The sequence below is a fragment of the Ooceraea biroi genome, chromosome 9, assembly GCF_003672135.1.
Source record: "Ooceraea biroi isolate clonal line C1 chromosome 9, Obir_v5.4, whole genome shotgun sequence".
Classification (NCBI taxonomy): Eukaryota; Metazoa; Arthropoda; class Insecta; order Hymenoptera; family Formicidae; genus Ooceraea; species Ooceraea biroi.
The window spans coordinates 12,912,151-12,925,042 of record NC_039514.1 but is presented as its reverse complement, the minus strand read 5'-3'; the positions used below and the strand labels follow the sequence as shown (position 1 = coordinate 12,925,042).

The window sequence follows — 12,892 nt, the reverse complement described above, 5'->3', positions numbered from 1 at the left end:
ATTTTCGTCCAAGAAAGGTTGATTCTAACAAACATTCGCAATGAAAGCGACAATTCGACAATGGTAGTAATAATAATGGAGACACGCGTATTACATTTCCGCGAATTTCGATCCGTTTACGCGTACACGAAAACACGTCAGACGGAAATGCACAATCCGTAAATCCTCTTGAGATCCGTAAATCGTCCCGCAACATTATACCACCCTCGGCCTCGGGGATGTGTTGCATGGCGTCGCGTGCGCGAGGATCAAGGCTACGTGCGAGGCACGGGTTTATTTTTGAGGGCCCCGTAGCCCTCGCGGTATCTTCGCAGGAGGACAAGGCTTTTTTCCCCGTCGTATCGCGTGCAGAACCCCGCGCGGGCGTACGTATTTATACGATCTTCCGCCCCGTCCCCCGCTCGCTCCGCGTTAAAACGGAAATGCGTCACGTTAATGCACCACGTAGGCATTCGCCAATGACCGTTCCCGCGGGTCGCGATCGTGCGGCACGGCTGATAACAACCGCGGTCGCGCGGTTTTTTCGGCATAGGCTTCTCGAGAAAGGAAACGACGTTCTTGCCGATTTGTTGATCGGCGCGGGATAACCACTATAATCCGCCTCATCACCCATCAGACGAATTATCGCCACATGGCGTGACCGGCGGCGGCGGCGGTTGCGGTAGTGTGACGGCGAGATTTCTTTTTTTAGCGTATCAGCAATCGATAGTTTTAGCCGCTCGCGAAACCACCGGCCCACCATTCGCGCCGCCCGTTCTCCTCGGAGCCCCGACGCCGCTCGCCTTCTGGCGGGTTAAATGCGACCATTTGCGATAGCACGAGAGCCTCGCGGAGGAGCATCGCGTTCCCGGCATTTCGCGGACGCTCGGTGTGCGGATGATCGCTGCGGCGAAGTGGCATAACTCAGCGTGAGGTCAGGCGGCCGCGATGCGCTGCTATTGGTGCACACGTTGATCTTGCTTGAGTGGTAAACGCGCGAGCCTGATCAGACGCCGCGTCACGCATCCCCGCGTGATTGCGCGAGGCAAGTGACCGGCGAGATTCCTCTCCAGGGTATTTTCGAGCGAAAGACTCTTCTCGGAGAAAGAAGAGCGATGAGGGAGAAGTTGTAGAAGTTATTTTATTCTGATGAACTCAATTTACCCATTTATCTACTCTGTGGCAGGTTGTTGCAATACTTACCGCACGGTCTCTCGTTGCAATTCCTTGAAGTGACGTATTTTGGGAAACTCTTGTGCACGAATGCTGTTTCCGTTCGGCGCTATGCCGCGCGATGTTACGCGATATATGTGCATTCTTTCCGTTTACTATTTCTTTACAATATCTATGACACACAGTCAAAATAGCTTCGTCTCAATGAACGCGATTTGTTTGCCGTTTCCGACGAGAAGTAAATGTAGGTGGCAAAAACAAAAATCGTAGTCAGGATTCAGTAACACAATATCATTGTAATAGGAGACTATGTAGGACAGAGAAGGGAAATATGAATCAGGTGTGCAATTACAAACTTGACGTTATCAAAAGCTGTTGAACACGTTTTGGAGCACATCTGGTTGTACATCGCGATTTTTATTTTTAATATTTTAATTCTTTGAAGCATAGTGGTATGAAAAATGTCCCACTTTTTTAGTGCTTGAACGTGCATGGTGGTGGTTATTCATACCACCTTTAAATTGTGAAATTACTAGAAGCATAAAGGTTTACATTTTGTTCCACTTATTTAATATAATTAGAGACTATAGTCAGAGACTCTCAACAGATAACAGACATCAATTATTTTTGTTTTTATTATTTTGTTTAATTTTGTATTCCAAATAATTAAAATAAACCTATTTTGTCACATTTTATACAAATACAATTCCTGTGCAGTAGGAATTTTTTTATTATAAAATCCTGTGCTTCAAAGAGTTAAGGCACATTGTTACGCGTAATTTATTACAGCACCATAGCTCGATCGTAGGAAACTCATTTTTTCTCTCTGCGACTGCACGTGATTTCTAATCAAGCAATCAGTGGGCAAATTTCGGCGAATTCCCGTCAATCGTTCTCGCCGTCCTTCATCCGGATTACATCGATAATCCGCGCGTGGCCGATGTCTTTTATTCCAACAAGGTCATCTTGGTGGAACGAGCAAGATGACTCACACGACACGGGATTCGCCGAATCGCAGTCGGATCGATCGTCGGGTGCGCGCGGCCTGCGTCAGAAACGAATTACGGATTTCGGCAGTCGGGAAAGCGCCGATTTTTCGGGGAAGCGCACGCGATTCCACCCTTGCTCTCACATCCTTGCACCGCTTCTCCTTCTCGTCTTCATCTTCCTCCTTCCTCTCATCCTCCACTACAAGTTGGTGTGGCGCGTCACGCCACACACGTGTAACACGTGAGGAAATACAGCGTCACGCGTCTCGCCGTAAGCAGCAAGCGCCCCGATAACCTTCCTTCAAGGGAATTCCCGCCCTACGTATTCGATCGAAGGTACTCGGCCGGGGTGAAGGTCAAGTTCGCCAGCCGCCGGTCGGACGATATCTGATGATTTGCTCGCCATTAAGGTATCTCACGGGATATCTCGCCCTACCGTGGAAGGCAATTTAGATCATTGCGCCCCCCGACCTCCACCCCGCCCCCGCCCCCTCGCGGGGATTTCGTCGCGTGGCGGATGCAATTTATCAGTCACCGCGTATAGATAAATACGCGAAATCACAATCAGGGAGGGTGGCGGGTTATCTTTTTCTGCATGGTCTCCGTGTACTTCTGAGAAAAATTTATCGGAGTATATATAAATATGATGATATTGTATCTCCGTTGGCAACAAACGATGTATAATCGTTTGTGTATGTAATGCAATGTAAGTTGCGCCGCTAGTATGTACAATGCCTCGATAAGATCGACTAACTTTTTACATGTTTTGCCAGCAGCATAGTTATTATTTAAGCCGACGCGCGTGCGGTGGGTCCTTGGAACGTGTATCGGTCAACTTTGAGTTTCCTCGATATGAACTCTGAGTCACATTCGCCGAGGGTCGAATTACACCATTAGTTTTATTAATTTTTTTATTGAACGGGAGTGCAACCCTTTGGTATCAGTAAAAACATAGAGGAAAGTCCCCGATTATGAGATACCATATCGATTTTGCCGAATGTAAGGAAATCTATAGGCAGAATTTTAAAATGTAATACGTTATCTTGAAAAGAATTTAATAAGCTTTAGGTTGGTCAAATGAAAAATCTAATTTAAATATTATTTTTTCTGAAAATTAAAAAAATTTGAAAAAAGAGCTTTACGCAGGATCGAGAAAGTGTGCTCCTAATATAAGATACCTCGAGAAATCGGTGTTAAAAGTGCAAAATACATCAGTATTGCAATTAAAAAACTTTATTAGATAGTTTTATAAAAATACTGCTGCTACAGCCTTCGCCAAATCTTCACGATTCCACTGTCGACGCTTCCTCGTTCCTCTAACCTCCATAGTCAGATTCTATAAAAATTAAATACACAAAAATTCGTAATATAAATTCGTATTAACTTTTCTTTAACCTTAAGTAGTATTTTCTTTCTTTTTATTACACTACATACTCTTCATATTCGAGCAATAATTATCTCATATTAAGAGTACCCCGAATATCTCATTATACGAGCCACACGCCTAGCGGTTCCGCGATCATGAAATCTAACTTCTGCAATTAAGCAATTCAACAAATCGCGTATTTTCCTGTTACTACGATTCTACTCTATCATTGCATACTGAATTTATTGCCAACCATTTCTTTATTATATAATAAACAAGGTTTAAAGACTTACCTCAAGTTCCTTTAACATGTTCACACTTTCACAAACTTTTCTTGCAAAAGCTAAACGCAAAAACGAACAATGAATTTTTCACTAAATACATTTTACACCAAGAGTAATAAGTTTATGGTGGAATTAACAGATGGTGCTCACTAGTTTAGCAGAAACCCCATTATCTCATATTAGGAACATATCTCATAATAGGGGATTCTCCTCTATAAGTTAGACATTAGTTGTTAAAAAGCGAGATTGTGCAAGTAATACAATAAGTATAAAACCATATAGCAATGGTAAGCTATCCGATATAATTAACAAAAGAAATTCAATATTTGATTATAAACTCATTATTAACTAATTCCAAAAAAACGAGGCAGAATATTTTTTATCTTGCTAAGGGATACAACGAATAAATCAATATGAACACAGTTCGTCATCGCACATGTACGGTTTAACGGTTTGTATTTAGTTTTTTAGTGTGGGGACAGAAGTGGCGGACTGACATTTCGAACGGCCTATGACCTATATCATTTTTGACACGTCATTTTGTCGAGTGCTTGCCTCGCAATTTGCAGTTTTAGTACTTTGGAAATTTACATTCGACCTTTTTTCACTGTTGTGTCGATTTCGAGAAATCGAAAGTATTTCGATTTGTGCCTTCCAATTAAATGTAAAAAGAAAATTAACAAATACGTATTATTTCTCCTCGTCTTGTTTCGTTCCGCGATTTGTGCGCAATAGTTTTTATAAATATGGAATACAATATATTATTATATTATTATGATTAAATCGTCACCTCTTCATTATATTGACGATGCAGATAAAAGAACTAGTTCGATAGATCGCCGGATGTCACCCGTGAAATGTCACTTGCCTGGGGAGTTGAGAGTGGAAAGAGCAACGGCGCGATATTTTATACGTACCCTTTTCCTCATGTGAGCTTCACCATTTTTCGGAACTTTTTTGTCAGATCTCGCGTCAGATCTTTCTTTATAACATCTCGTCACCGTGCGGGATATCGTGGAGATCGATTCGCGATTTCGCGTTAACTGTATCGCGTGCACGTGCTTTTGCATTTATCATCGCGTGCATGCTCACGGAAGGCAAACTTTCGATCAGCTATGAGTTGTGGGAAATACGTGATCGTATCAATAGACTTGCAAATTCAACGACGTCGTCGTGACATTGCGAACGTGCGGTTCCGATGAACGAATCGCGTGGACTCTTGAAGTTATGTACATTTTAGCAATCCAAAATTAATGCGTTCCTATTAGCACCGATGTACGAATACGATGCGGTGTACGAATTTTTTGTTATGATTTTTTGTGGACACTTAATCGCTGTCCATCTACCCTGACTTTGAAGAACATTTTATCTGTTTCATTTGTCGCGTATTCTCCTGGTCACATAGGCTCATTTCTCACGGTGCTACACTTAAGGTAAAGAACACGCTAGGTCACTCACCTGCGAGAACTTGCGAGAGCTTTTCCGCATTCGTGAAATAACGGGTTCTACCTCGACCTCGGTGTCTTTGCTCTTGGAACATAAGATGCAACGGCCGGTAGCAGTTCTCGCGTATTTCCGTTTAAATATTTTAGGAGGCAATCGGCATACCTCCAAGATAATTGCGCGGGAAGACGATACTCTAGCGCAATGTACTGCCACCCGCTCGCATCACTTTGTTCCTTCGAGCCGCCTGCATTTTCCATGCTTAAGGAATTTCTCACAATTGCTATACCGTGTGTCGTTCCGTCGTTCGATTTCTCGACGAAATTTATATTGCGTAAATGCTTTTATACTTCGTCACGTTTTTTTATAACTGATGGCCAAACTTTAGCATTTGGCAGAAGTGTTTGTCGTGAGGAAAGTCTTGAATAATTCTTAGATTCTTGCGATTGTGAAGTGATCTTTACGATTCAATTCGCGTGATGCACGTGTTCGGCTCCTCTCTATACCCTATTCGCATGTTGTTCCGCACAGTTCCGGTCAATATGAAAAACGGTCTAACGTCTGAATAATGTAAAGAAATAAGACTAGGGAAACTTACAAGCTACTTGGATTCCACCTGATTGCAAGTATGGCTAACGGTTAAACTTTTGTGGGGGAACATTGAAACCAATGACAATTCTCTCATTAAAAATTACGGAGCTTTGCTGGTGAAAACGTTTATCTGATGTCCAACAATGCGTACAAACGTCGCGTGAAGTTTAACGTAAGAAACAAAGAAATTAGTTTTAAAGATAAATTAAAGGTGTTAAAGAACATGAGATTTTTTTGTGGAGAGGAAACTTACAGAGAATGTCTTCCTTTAAATGTTTGTTAATGTCCTGTTAGATATTACAGAAATTATTTTGATCGCATATAATCGCGCGTTTGGATCTTCAGAATCAAGATTATGCCGATTATGGTATGCCGAGGATTGTTTTGCGCGCGCTGCCAAGAAATTGCGAAAGTCACTTTGACGTTAACTCGCGGCGCTGATATTTTAGGTCGACAGGCCTACAGAGAGATATAACTTCTCGACTGTTGGAGATTTACTCTTTTCCCCTCCGTGTAGAGTCCTCTTCTTTCATTGATGCTGGCGTCAGAGACCGTCTTGACGTAGACCTGAACGTGGGCCAAGAGTGACTATCCACCTCATCTGAGATGCAAGCCAACGTTTTTCAATCTTCCTTGAGCAATCTTCAACAACAATAAAATTCACAAGAGATTGCGTTTGTCAATCAATGCACGTAGAAGATATTCGAGATTCTTCGATAAATTTTCAATTGGTCGTTAAATTTTCTTTGCAGAAACACGGTTCAATTATGTAAGCGTCGACAGTTGTTTGTTATGACTTAATTAATTAACGTGATTCAAGAGACAAGAACGTTGAAGGAAAGAATTATTATCTTGATATCTGAGATATGAATACTCATTCACATTAAATTTTATTACATTTTATTTCTGAAAGATCTCGAAAGGAATTTCTTCTCGAGACATTCTGATTTGTTAAACACTCTGTGGAACGTCATGTTATAGATACATCTTGCGTCAAACTTTAAATCGTACCTTCTTCGACCGGCGTTTAATCTCTGTCAAAAATTTCAGCGTCGATTGACACAATAATTCTATAAAAAGTGCGGATATTTCTGTTGCATCGTTAATTTGCAGTTTTTTAACTGTCGGTTTTTAATTGCTAGCTTAATCTGAAATCACGTGGATTAAACGATTCCTTATATTTATTTAACGTTGAGATTACTGATGAGCTTCGCAATAATGTTATTGTAGGTGAGATTCGATTTTATATAAAATATTTATACGGTAGGCGGTTTGCGCAAGAACATGAGTAACGGTTCTGGATATATTCCTGTTAACGTTCAGATCACGTGATGACAGGGAATGCAACTTGTGTCAGTCGGAGAATGAAGCGACGTGCGACCGCGTATTGATCCGCGCATGCTGTGGTCCAGCAAAACCGCGCGCCTTTTTGCCATCAATTTCGGCACATTCTTCGCGAGCGATCGTCCGCGAAGTTATATGTTTCACGAGGGCTGACGCTCCATCGCGTCTCTTATCGTTTTTCCCTCGGTGGCCAGATCGCCAGGTCGAATTCGAATCCCTCGTGTAAGCGAGAAATCGAACTTCCGCCCAGGCGATAAAAATATAACGCGTCGACATCTGACGATCGTGCACGCATCGTACCATTTATTTTTATGACGAGCGCAAACACCTGCCTGGTGATCGAGAGCCAGCAGAAAAATTTCGGTTACGGAAAATCCGACGAAAAACGATTTCGTCGCAAGGCTCGATGAGAAGAGATTGCGTTAATAATTCTACTCTGCTTAACAGTCCTGTGAAAGGGCAGAGAAAGGCAAGTGGAATAGAGGGGTGGTAAAGACGTCAGAAGGTTGTGTGCCTATCAGCGAAGGTATATTCACGTACTCTCCTCCTCGTTTATTTCTGCGATAACCGATATAATTTTCGCAAGGCACTGCTAACGTCGACGCGGTATAACGACTGAGATCTTACTTACAAAGCTAACACGCTCGCATAACAAAATTCGCAGAACGAGCAGTGGTGTGTGATCCATTGAAACTCTCCAGCGTTACAGAACTCGGTATAATTCCGCTTTAATGTCACTTGAAGCGACGCCGCGTATCCACGAGTTATGAGAGAGGCTGTCGTTAGCTCGGATGATAAGCTAGGGGTGGGAAAAAAAGACGTCACGCGAGATCGACGTGCTTGTGGGCGCGCTAAAAGCGTGACGAGACGTATATCTGTCGGCGGACATGTGGGCAGTAGTCGGTGGTGGACGGGCGGCGGTGGTCGCGAAAATATTTTCATTATAAATAGCGGTCGACCGGTGTGCTGGGAGTCCATTGCAGAAGGCGCGAGCAAGAGCTGCTCGCTGATTTTACGCCCCTGAATGCTCGAGAGCGTTAAACCGTCGACGGAATACGGTTCAATTCCAGAATTGATAGAAACGTCAGGATCATCACGCTTAACGCATTTTACGAGGATTCACTCGATTATTTACGACTGGCTGGGAAAACGAGGTCCTCCATAAAACCGGAAGCGCGTTCCCATAAAAGCGGCTCTGCACGCGCGAGGGATGAACCCTGCTCCCCTCCGTTCGTCTTCGTCATTTATTCTCTGACCTATTTGCCGATATATAGGTCACGGAGTTCAGCAACCTAGGTCGGTACTCAGGTCAACTGTTATAACGGGTGATCCGGGCGAAACTAGCTATCTAAATCGCCGACTCTCGCCTCGGGGTCGTCTTGCTTTATTTCGGCTGTCTCGTTTGCGGGGAACGTTTCGCGCGAGTGTCGCGCGTGAATCATCCACCCTTCGGCTTCGCGATCACGTAGACGAGACAATTTGGACATGTTCCGGATTTTCGCGCGCGCTATCGAACAAGCGCGAGTATTATATATCGCAAAGGGGGAACGTGCCACGAGAGCGCTTGGCAGTGCGTGGCACTCTAATTGGACAACCGTGAATCAAAGCACGTTACACCGACCATCGTGATCTCTCGTACAGTACGTACAGACTCGTACTGCGTAATGCTTCGTTCACATCTCTTCTCTCTCCGTCGCGCGAGACGCGTTTCAGTAAGCGAGCGAGCGAGCGAGTAAATTGGAACCGAAGCAGAGACCGTTCATCTCATCTCGCGCTGACCGTCCGTGACGACATCCGCGACGCGCGTATGTACACGCGATCCTTGGGCAGACAATGCTGAGACACAGCTGTCGTCGCTTTGAACGATTCTCGCACGGAGTAAACAGCCGCATCAATTTTAAACCAGAGCACAATGTATCATGATGATTGGAATAATATATATATTCCGTGACTTAATCCGCATGGTCACGCGTGTTTACTCAAATCTCGAGAATCACAGAGACGACAGAACGTCGCGCAACCATGAGGAAGCGCATAGGGTAAAGGTGACAGTCGTTGGCACATTTACATTAAGGGGGGAGCCTGCTTTAGAACGTTGAAAATAAGGTATAATTTTACGAATTTTTTTGGAGAAACTATACAGCGGATCATTATAAAACTTTGATGCATTTATTAGTACATGTTTAAAGATAAAAAAATTATTTTTTTATTTGAATATATCGCCTGTAGAGGTCGTCCTGGAGGCATCTTAGTGCAGCCGGCATTGTAAATTCGTGAGCATTCTCCTGCCTCCAAATTTCATCCAAACTGAAAAATTGAAATATTTTCTCGTTATTTATGAATTCCCATCGTCGATGAACCTTTAATATTAATAAAAACATTAAGTTAAACAATTACTTTTGCATGAAAAAGTTCAACAACTTTGCCTAAAAATCGTACTTTTGTGTTCTAAGCTCCACCATTTTGGCACTTTTCAACTTTTTTCTTCTTTCTTTGGTTCATCGACGATGGGAATTCATAAATAACGAGAAGATATTTCAATTTTTCAGTTTAGACGAAATTTGGAGGCAGGAGAATGCTCAGCAATTTGCAATGCCGGCGACGCGGCTGCACTAAGATTTCTCCAGGACGACCTCTACAAGCGATATATTCAAATCAAAAAATAATTTTTTTCATCTTTAAACATGTACTAATAAATGCATCAAAGTTTTATAATGATCCGCTGTATAGTTTCTCCAAAAACAATTCGTAAAATATACCTTATTTTCAGCGTTCTAAAGCAGGCTCCCCCCTTAATGCGTGTCAACTGCCACGAACTGCACAAAAATGATAGACATCTGACTATAGTCTATAACTATATTAAATAAGTGAGACAGAATGTAAACCTTTATGCTTCTATAATAGTAATTTCACGATTTAAAGGTGGGATGAATAACGTCCCACCATGTACGTTCAAGCATTACAAAAGTAGGCCAATTTTCATACCACTATGCTTCAAAGAGTTAAGTAACATCGATTATAAAATATGTCTTACGTGATACCTTTTCACTTTCTGTTATATCAAAATCATATTACTAATTAGACAAGACTGTTATCATTAAAAAGATAAGCCAAACAGTTTAATTTAACTAAGTTAAATTTCCAAGGACTGAAACTTTAACAATAAACAGTTTCTTATCGTTATTAGAATAGTATGCCAATAACTATAGTACTGCCAACGACTGTCGCCCTTACCCTACAGAGTAGACAAGCAACTTTTGATCGCAAGTTCGTTAAGTCATCGTTACAGTTGAGCATCTCTTTGTCGGATATCGACAATCTATCTGCAAATGTCCGCGGTCGTTAAACGCGAGGGTTGATTCAGATATCCGTCATAGGTCAGTCGCCGCTGCGAGGGATGGGAGCGGCGGAAGTTCAAAGAGCGTCCGCGAGCGGATATCCTTATTCGAATGTTTAACTCTCTCGCGCGAGGGTGCCCGTCCGATGCGCGTCCGTCCAGGGAGAGTAGGTCGTTTCCATAGCGACAAGGGGTGCATCGGACTGGCACTGGTATCGCTAAAACTGAACGGAGCATCCCCCCGGGTGGGTGGGCGGCTTCTAACCCCTCGCACTCTCCGTATCCCGTTCCGCGGATACACATCCCGGCCTCCTGGCATATCCTGCTCCGTGTACCTGCACGTACCGCGCTCTCGTTCCGTGCCTGCGTTTGCCCTGCACCTAGGTCATCCCTCCCGTGTGGAAATTGGGTTAGACCTCCGGAATTAGGCGCCGCCGACCGAATGGCGGATCCGCCATCGGTGCGGTGTTCAAGTCGGGGAATGCGGGGTGGTCGATGCGTGATGTGTTCCATTACCGCGATTGTCGAGACAATTTGTCACCGCGACGATAAATATGATAAAAGTAAGACATGAACTGAGGAATCGTAATTCCTTCGTCTTCGACTTACGTGTAGGTTTTGTCATACGTGAGATAATCTATCTCGTTATCAGTCGCCGTTGTCGGTTAATAATTGTGACGGCAGAATTATTCATTTATTAAATCTAATTAATTACAGATTTTGCGTTACATGATGGATGGACGGGAAGCCACATCGATCTCTCTCTTTCTTTGTTTCTGATTCTATCTCTGTCTCTGTCTCCCTCCCTCTCTTTTTCTTTCCTCTCGTCGCGGTCGGCCTGCGATCGATTTATATCACGCGGGAGTCTTTAGGGTTGCGAGAAAAATATTTGCACGGGAGAACCAGGACAATGTTGGTAAACTGAGCCTCTTCCTACTCGGATCCTGATAAAATCAACCTTCTGAGACAATATGTGTCGCTTATATCTGATTCGATATATCTCCTTCCGTCGTCGATGGTGGCCGATATGTAGCAATTTGGATTTCACTCGTGGTGGAAACTTGTAATCGACTCTACTGGGTGGTCGATTCATCTTATAACTGGTTATAATCTGATATGATCCATAACCTGATTACGCTGTTAGTGTAATTTTCATATTTTGACAAACATTGTTAATGTTTTTATATTGATTTACAGTTAATGTAATATTTTATCATCAAGTTTATTCACGATGTGCGCACCTGTTCCCGATGATTCTCGACGTGAGTAAGCGGAAAGTTGTACGTCGGATGAACGATAGGATTCTGTGCGTTGTACTATGCCCGAATCGATATCTGATATCGTTTTCTTCTTTTCTTTTTTTTCGAACGGGACACCCCATATTATTCCAGGGAATACAGGGGTGCACGACCTAGTTACGCTTGGGCGTGTTATATGGGTCATAGACACCATTCGCACTCGGTTACACGTGTGTGCGCGCGCCCACACGCTCACGCGTGCCCGATTGCACTGCTTCACGAGAGCAGCAACTCACAAATGTGGGACATAAAAGTTTTATCACCTTGCTTTCGCTCTTACGCGACTTACGATTAAATTGCAGCTCCGAGATATTTCTGCGAACGCCGCTTCTCTCGGGAAGGAGAGAAATAGATTTCGGGAATGAAGAGGAAATTAAAGGAGCATTCTGCAGTATCTTGCGTCTCGGTCGCGTGTAAGCTCACAATTTCAAATGGCGCCGAAGGGGGATGCTTATCTTACCTTGAAATATTCGCTTGTCTCTTTGTTCCTCCTCTTTATGCAGAAAATGCACAATACATCTAGAAAATAAAGAGATTGATACTAATACAATCATTGATTGTAGATGTGTGAAAATTGTGGATTTTATTCAAAGAATGATTCTTGGGCATCGATACAACATTGAACATGATCAACCAATGCGTGAATGAATTTTTGGGGATTTCCTTTCGGAATTGCCTCGAGGTCTTTTGTTGCAGCTCTTAGATGGACAGAATATCATCGTAGCAAAATCTTTCCCCTTCATTGAAATCTTAAGTTTCGGGAATAGAAAGGTAGTCGCAGATAGATGGTTCACTCCTGGTTTGGCTCCCTGTGATTACTTTCCGTTTCCAAGATACATAGGGCAGACATTTCTATTTCGCCGAAATAACTGTCAGGATCAGAGCTCATCCGAGCCCCCAATGTGGATTTACCACATCTAGGCTGGTGGGTTTTCGGTGTACACAGGGTACGCACGGGGACACGCGCACGCGTGCACTCGACCGAGGTACACGTCCCTCCGCGTCTTGCCTTCTCTCCTTTCCTTATCTCTGTCATCGTTATCATCTATCTCCGTCAACTGTGACTGTTCCGCGCGTTTCCATCCCCT

General features: G+C 43.3%; 1 protein-coding gene across 6 annotated transcripts in view; it reads left to right on the top strand.

The window, feature by feature from the left end:
• The window catches only part of LOC105279564 (cAMP-regulated phosphoprotein 21), a 30,541-nt gene that overhangs the window by 2,629 nt on the left and 15,020 nt on the right, over positions 1-12,892 (top strand). The gene's annotated exons all lie outside the window — the stretch shown is intronic.